The sequence below is a fragment of the Cyprinus carpio genome, chromosome A10, assembly GCF_018340385.1.
Source record: "Cyprinus carpio isolate SPL01 chromosome A10, ASM1834038v1, whole genome shotgun sequence".
Classification (NCBI taxonomy): domain Eukaryota; kingdom Metazoa; phylum Chordata; class Actinopteri; order Cypriniformes; family Cyprinidae; genus Cyprinus; species Cyprinus carpio.
The window spans coordinates 15,022,595-15,031,279 of NC_056581.1; the positions used below are offsets into that span (position 1 = coordinate 15,022,595).

The 8,685-nt window shown below is 40.7% G+C and overlaps 1 pseudogene; it reads right to left on the reverse strand.

Moving 5' to 3' along the window:
• Window positions 1-702: 702 nt before the first annotated feature.
• Window positions 703-1,769, reverse strand: LOC109083434 (annotated as a pseudogene).
• Window positions 1,770-8,685: the final 6,916 nt, after the last annotated feature.

Consider the following 8,685-nt stretch of genomic DNA (forward strand, 5'->3'; position numbering starts at 1 on the left):
GGATCTTAGAAAAATCGGCCTACATGAGGTAATGTTGAGCAGTTACAGTATTAATTTATTCACATCAGTTTATATTAAACAAACATTACTTCAACTTACTTGGAAAAGTTAGAATGAAATATTTAATATTGTTATTGTTAGGCTTTACCTTTGTGTGTAACTCCACCCTTTAAATGCCTTTTGGATGAATCTGAAGTTACTTTGTTTCAGATGTTTTAATCTTAGGTGTGCTGAAAGCCATTTTAATTATTCACTTTGTGATGTACCACCATGATAATACACACTTACACATAGTTCTATATGACTGTCGTCTTTTTGTCATTGTGTTTTTGATTTATATCAACACAGATTCAACATGACTGATAAATGTGAAGCATAAAGTACATAATATCTGTCTTTATCATTTATTCCATTAGACTGAACATTTGTGAATAAATGGGTGAGTAAATTTGTAAGTACATTTTCCTAATAAGCTAATGCAACACAACTGAACATTTTGCCACTTAAACTTACTGTGTGAAAATAAGTTCCCTTAATTGTTAAATTCTTGAATTCTTGGAATGATACTCAATGAAAAAAACTACATAATATTAAAATGCATGTAGTGTAACTTATAACTATTATGATTGTTTACCTTTATGACTTCATGACAATTGCAGTTTTTGTGAAATTGTTCTCAGAATGATGGCTTTATCAGTTTAATTACAATTGATGTTCTGTAAAAATATTGACCAGAGAGGATGCTGCCTGAAATATTTTCAGAGTTAAGATGAGTTTAACTGTCTTTTTAAACCAGGGGTAAAATAAAGCATAGACTATAGGATTCAGACCTGAGTTAATATACAAGACCCATAATAAAACATTTATGGTTGTTGAAGAAACTCCTGATATGGAACAGATATAGTACGGAATCCAACAAAGCATATAAACTGCTACAATGATTCCTAATGTCAGAGCAGCTTTGCTCTCAGATATCCTTCTCACTGAACCTTCATTTAGGCGTTTGCCACCCTTCATCAGGGTGTTTATAACTTTCACTTGCTGATGTACAACATAGAAAATCCTCAAATATAAAGATATGATCAGGATACAAGGAAAAATAAAAGACATGAACAGATCAGTGATTCTCCAAGCAAACCCACCATAGGATAACACTCTCCATAACACACGTATGTTCTGCGTGAAATGTTATTAATTACAATGGCAGTGCTATAAGTTGAGGAGCAAGCCCAGATCAGACAGATGCTTATTAATGTTTTAGTCATGGTTATTTTCTGTGGGTACAGTAAAGGGTGACAAACAGCCACATAACGATCAACAGCAATTAAAACTAAATTACTAAGAGATGCTGAGAGAAGCATTACAATAAATATTGAATAGAGTCCACAGAAAGTGTCTCCAAAGTACCAACACATCTCAATCAGAATTATGGCCTCTATGGGCATCACAAGTCCAATAAGCAAGTCAGCCACAGCTAGAGAGAGAATGATCAGGTTGGTTGGAGTGTGAAGCTTCTTGAAGTGAGAGATGGAGATGATCACCAGCAGGTTCAGAAACACAGTCCATGCTGACAGCACTGATACAAACACATAAATGATTTTGTATTCATGTCTGGAGCGTTTTCCCTTGATACATGATGAGTTGATGGCAGGAAAGCAGTATTGAATCTCATGATCCTCTGTCTCATAGGCCATGTGTGAGTCTCCTACTGTTAGGAGTTTGTTCTGTTCTCCGTACTGTCCTTTCATTTATACAGTGTCTGGATCAGACTGACCAACCCATTTTCCACCCACTCTGATGCTGCATAATGACATTATTTTGACTGATGTGATCTTTAGACACCTTATTTAGGACCCTATACATTATTTCTGCTATATTTTTTTTGTAATCATTTTTTTATTTTGTAATTATTATTTTCCCATTAATGATCTAGACCCTCAATAGTCTAATCTGTTCCACCATAGTTCCATAATGAACCAAAATATTTTTTAAAACTTTTTCATATTTGCCTAAAAGGTCTCTAACATTGTGCTTTGCAATTTAATTAAATATATATTTATTATGTCATGCTGCGAGTTCCAAAGCGAAGCACAGCACTGTGTTTATGCTAGAAGCTCAATATGTGGTGTTTTCAGCAGTTTGGTTCCCAAGAATGCTCGATGTCTGCATGTGTTGTGAATTTAACATGCATTTGGGAATGCAACATCAGTGCTGGCTCTACCTAATTAAATGACATGTGGTTGCATAGGGCCCCCATGTCATGGGTTCAGACAGTAATGCTTGATAAAGTTTGCTTGTGCCAGTGTTAATGTTTGAAAATGAAGAAGCAGCACTATCTGTCCAGCGAAGAGATGGAAAGAAAGTGAGGTAGATAAGGGTAAATGATGAAGTTTGAACATATATTCTTGAAATGCCAGAATCTTATCAATTTCAAGACTCCATACTGCGACTAAACCGGTCACAATTGCGACCAAAAACATTCATTTGCGAGTGATATTTTACCTAAAATTACCACTTTCGACTATAAATTGGCACAAGTTATGGGCCCTATTTTAATGATCTAAGCACATGGTCTAAAGTGCACGGCGTAGGTGCACTCCGGGGTTGTCAGAGTCCACTTTTGCTAGTTTAACAATGAAAAATGGTCAGCTCGCCCGGGCGCGTGGTCTAAACAGGTTTTCCCTATTTTCTTAATGAGTAATGGGTGTTTATTGGGCGTAACATGCAATAAACCAATCAGAGTCTCATCTACCATTCCCTTTAAAAGCCAGTTGCACAAGTGCCATGTAGGGTTCACTATTTACACGGTGGAATGTAATTTATTATTTTTTTTAAATGTTTGTGTTCTGCTGTGCATCCCTGTGTGTAGTAAGTAAAGTGTACGTGTGTTGTGCACCCGCTATGGCGGCATTTTAATGCCAATAATAACGGAACACACAACTGATGCTTGCGCGCGCGGTAAATCACTTCCGCGAGAGGAAAACTAAATCGGACGCGAGGAACGGGATCCCGTGAGCTCATTTCAAACTCTTGTGCGGGCGTGATCATTCCCCACATCCTCTCGCTCGATCTTCTCACCTCTGCTCGCGCGCGAACAATTTTATTTTTGTCAGTCATGGGGCTTGCTGTTTTAGTTATTATCGTAACTTGCAGCCTTTTGAGAAACGATCCACTGCCACTAGGATACATGTGTTACCATCAGATTCTGGTAGGCCGGTCACAAAAAATCAATCACCATGTGTGACCAGGGCCGACTAGGAATAGGTAGAGACATGAGCTTGCCCACCAGAAGGTGATGAGGGGTCGATGACATGGCACAGACTGAGCAACTGCGGACGTACCGTTTGACATCACGGGACATGCTGGGCCACCAGTACCAAGCTTGGAGGTGCGAGAGGGTCCGTTGGCTGCATGGATGTCCAGAACCGGGTACACTATGAACTAACACCAGAAGGGACTGCCATTGGGGACTGGAAACGAATGTTCTCCCTTATGGGCCTCCCAGCGGAGTTGGTTTGGCCCGAGTGGCGGCTCTGATATCTCCGTCGATGTTCCAGAGGATGGAGCTTACAATGTGTGCTGGAGGGAGAATCTGCATGGGATCAGATGGAGCATCAAAGGAATGGAGACTGGACAGGGCATGAGCATTGCAATTTCGGTTTCCTTGGTGGTAGGTGAAGATAAAATTAAACCAGGTGAAAAACAGAGCCCAGCGGGGGTTGAGCCTCTTGGCATCACAGAGATATTGAACATTTTTGTGATCTGTAATTACTGTGAATGGATGGTTAGCTCCCTCCAGCCAATGCCGCCACTCTTCTAGGGCTAGTTTAATGGCCAGCAACTCCCTATTCCCAATATCATATTTCTGCTCTGCTGGGGTTAGTTTCTTGAAATTGTATGCGCAAGGCTGGAGGCATGGAGGCTCACCGAACTGCTGGGACAACACGGCTCCGACTTCCACCACAAACAGGGCATGGGGATCTGGATGATGAAGGATGGGAACCATGCTGAATGCCGTCTTGAGTCTCTTTGTGGGCACTGGAGTTCCAGGACAGGGACTTGGGCTTTCCTCGGAGCATGGTGGTCAGTGGGGCTGTATGCAAACTGAGATCCTTGATGAAGCGTCGATAGAAATTAGCAAATCCTAGGAATCTCTGAAGTTTTTTTTAAAGAAGGGGTAATGAAGGCCGTCTTCCATTCATTGCCCTCCCGGATTCGAACAAGGTTAAATGCGCTCCACAGGTCCAGCTTGGAGAATATGCATGCCCCATGGAGTTCCTCGAGAGCAGATGGGACCAGGGCAGGGGAAGTGGTTAAGGAAGTTTGACCATCTGGGAGTTCAAAGCTCGATAATCAATGCAGGGCCACAAACCCCCCTTCTTTTTTACCCACGAAGAAGAAACTTGATGCCACTGGTGAGCTGAATGGCCGGATGAATCCCTGGTTAAGAGCCTACTGGATGTATTCCTCCATTGCCTTGCGCTCTGGGATGGACAGTGGGTAAACTCTACCCTTGGGGAGTTTATCTCCAGGCAGCAAGTCGTTGGCGCAGTCCCATGGCCGATGAGGTGGTAGATGGACTGGCTGCCTGCTTACTGAAGACATCCTGGAATGCCACGTAATCACACTTGGCTCTGGATTTTCAATATGCATGGAAGTGATCTGGACAGCTGGTGGCTTGTGGGGTGGTCGTGGAAGTGCAGTGAGGCAGTGTTGGTAAAATAACATGAACCACAAAATAACCCCACAGAATACACAACTAGCCACTGGAGAACCATGAATAAGCCAAGGGCGTACCACCATAAACTCCACTGTGGGTCCCTCCAGCACCAGAAAGGTGATCTCCTCTTCATGGAAGTTACTGATCTTGAATTTCAATGGAGGAGCCTTATACTTCACTTGCCCAAGTCCTAGCAGTTTTCCTTGAATTGTTTTGACTCGGAGCTCCTGGGCATGGTGGCAGCGAGGCAGCTGAGGATGGCTCAGGAGGTCTTGAGATATGAAGTTGCCCGAGGAGCCCAAATAATCCAGGGCTGAGACTGTAACAGAACGGGCTGGAGTGAATAGTTGCACTGTAAGCACGGAAAGTGTGGCAATTACTGGGTCAAACTGAATAGTACTCACTGCAGGACGTTTGGGTCTGATGGGGCAAGCTCCGATGTAATGGTTGGTAGCGGTGCAATAGAGGCAGAGTTCAGCCATGAGTCTGAGAGCTCATTTGTCATGAGAAAGCCTGGTGGAATCCAGCTGCATGGGTTCTGGTACTGGGGGACTGCTGGAAGGAGAGACAGACTGGTGGGTGGCTTCGGTGGTGTGGCAGGCGGCTAGGTGCTGGGAAATGGGATTGGCTTTTAAAATTAAGCTCTACAATCCAGCAGAATCATAAATTGACATTTGAGCATGGATACAGGAATCCAATCCTTGCCTGTAGGTGCTGAGAAGAGCTTCCTCATTCCATCCACTAGCCGCCGCCAGAGTACAAACTGCACATTGTTATCGTTGGTAGAAGAGGTGCCCTGACGCAACCACAGTAACAGATCTGAAATAGAGAGCTCTCCTGTAGTGGTTAGAAAAACATCCACAGCATCTATATATAAACCTGTTGGCATTCCGTATTCCTTTCGCCCATGATAATGCACGACCAGAAAGGAGAGAAATCAGGAATTCTACCTTGGAGCGCTCTGTGGTGAATTTCTGCGGCTGCATCTCTATATAAAGCGTCACTTGAAGGAGGAAGCCACCACATCCAGCTGGTTCCCCCTCTTAGGAAGCAGGCATAGCCATGGGACTGGCAGAGGCAGATTGAGGGCTGGGTGTTGGCGTGAAAGAGGCACGAAGAGTGTTGACAGAATGTCCGCAGGAGCAGGAGACCAGGGATTCATAGAGGTGTTCTTCTGTCACAAAACGAGCCAGAGACTGCAGTTAAGTGAAATGACAGGATGATTGATTGACAGGCTTGATTGCAGATCGTTAGGAGCTAATGGCAGGTGAGTATCTAGGAAATAGCAACAGTTCAATGGGTCTTACCTGAAGGTGGATGAGGGTTCATGGTAGCAGGATCATCAGAGATGGAAACCAGGGAACAAGGAGTACAACGTGGGAGAATCACAGGTAGATCGTCTAGAGTTCTGAAGTAAAGTATACACAGGTTCGTACACACTGAGTCTGGTAATAGTTTGGGGTAGTGAACGGTAGACCAGATGCTGACAAACTGTGGTGAGAGTGATTTAGTAGCTGACTTGATTGGTGGGTGCAGGTGAGGGTGATCAGTAATCAGGTGACAGGGACCTGGTGTGATTGGGAGCAGGTGATGACGGAGGATGGTTGTGACTGAGGTGAATCCCTGACAAGACCAGGTTTGAGTTGGTCTATGGCGCAGTCTATTTTCAGTTCCTCAAAATAGCAACCCACCAACAATGCGCCTGAACACGTCTCTTTTTTGACCAGCACGCCCATGGGCGCACAAATGGGCACAAATGCATTTGCTTAACAACATGGCGCAGGACATGAAAATGACAACTACGTTGGGCTGAATCTAGCAAAAACACTTGCGCTGCATTGCGCCGGGTATATGATAGTGGCCTGTGAATTTAAAATTTCCATGTAATGCCTTTTTTCCTGCTTGTTTTGCAATCACAACTTTTTGTTATATTGACATATTAGACAGAGAATGCTCATCAAAGTTTCAGTGAAAGAAAAAAAAAAAAAAGACTTTCAAACAGTCCCCATCTCTGCCAAACGCCATCGTTGCCGGGACACCTGCGTAAAGACTGGCTACAGCTGATACAGTTGAGATCGAAAATGACATAAAAAGTAAAAGTGCAGAAAAACAGGGTCTATTTGGTGCACAACTTTAGTAAACTACAACAGGTCAAGCTGTCAGCTGTGTGGACATTAACAATATTGTTAACAATTCTAGTTTATAATCAGTACTAATAAGGCTTCTTCTTATCAAGATCTTTAGTCTAAATGCTGTGTTCCCAGGACATCTACAAGAGGGATTTAAATGCTGATGCTGTAAAAGGAGAGGAGACATAAACAAAAAACAGTGTGACTCTGCGTTCATTGAAATGGACATCACATGATCTCTTGATTAAACCAATACAATTATACAAGAGCAAATATCAAGTGGATAAATTATTATTATTATTATTATTATTATTTTTTAATTCAGGTCTGAAGGGGTATTATTTTTTAATTCAGGTCTGCAATATGTTAATAATAGGCATGCTAATAAGCATCTAATTAATACTGAACTGGTCCCTTTACTAAAGTGTTACCACTTGTTTTTATGTGTTGCTATATCCATACCAATAATATAAAAAAAATACATTTATGTATCACCCAAAAAAAACAACAACCTCAATTTACTAATTAGAAAATTACTTTGTTCATATTTAAGCCTTGTTACTGTAATACTGAGTCTCTGTAGTATGGTATTACTGTTTCCAACAGCAACTGACTTTAGCACACAGACTACAAAAGTATTACTCAACAGTGCTAGCATTTCACTCGCATTTGCTGCTAAGAATATATGCGTGCGTCTGTAAAATATCTTTAGGAGCATGTGTGGAAAAAAAGTCCCTGCAGGGTTTTTTTTTAGAAGTCCTAAATTATATAACAAGCATCTTACTTATAATTTGAAGAGGTCTTTAATGTGATTATTAAAAATCAAAAGGCTATAATTTCATAATATAAACATGAGCACTGCACGTTTTAGAGTGAAAATGAGGTGCTGTTGCACGTTCTACAGGCTCACTTTTATGGTGACCACTTGGATACTGCTCTGTTGGTCACTAGATTTTTCAGGACAATGTGGAACGTGTGACAGAGATAAATTTACTACTATTAGACAATGTAAATGTTGATAATGATTGGATAATAACATTCCTTTAATCATCCATAAGTTTTGTTAATGGTTACCAACTCAGTGACTGCCACTCAGTTTGCCCAAGTTCGAGTCATACAGTTTAATTTACTCTACAGAACCTATTCAGTCTAAAATAACTGAATTAACATTCTAGTAGGTAAAAATAATTTGATACTAAACTTGATTTCCTTAATAGCAAATATGTTAATTTATAAGACAAGAACAATTATGCAAACATGAAATGTGTTTTACCAGATTCAATGCATTTAAAAATTTAAAAACATTGATTAATATGTCCTTATCATGAATGAAAGTGGATGCTGGGTGAAATATTTTAAGAATTAAGATGTAACAGTGTGGGTAGGCTTCTCTCAAGTAAGTCACGTGGGTTCATCTGTCAGATACATGGACTTGTCTTTGTTCAGTTGGCTTACACTTTACTATGATGTCAGAAAACATTATTGATGTGAAAACTCGGAAACACAATTATCATGTATTATTGACATTTATATTATCTACCACTGAATTTTATATTAAATTCCACAAAAAAGTTTATTAAAGGTAAAAAATAAACAAATACAGTTGCTAAGATATTGAAAATATTGATGACCTCGAATTACAAACTGGCTGTAGAAAACTTTATATTATTTATTTAATTAAGTATTTAAACACCACAGCACAATCAAAAGTTGAGTTGAGCCATAAATATTTTCAAAATTAACCTGATTATTGTTATTAATTGTGTCTACTGTATAAACATCAAAGCCATGACAAGAAACAACAAAGCACAGGACTAGGACCTACAGTTTAAACAT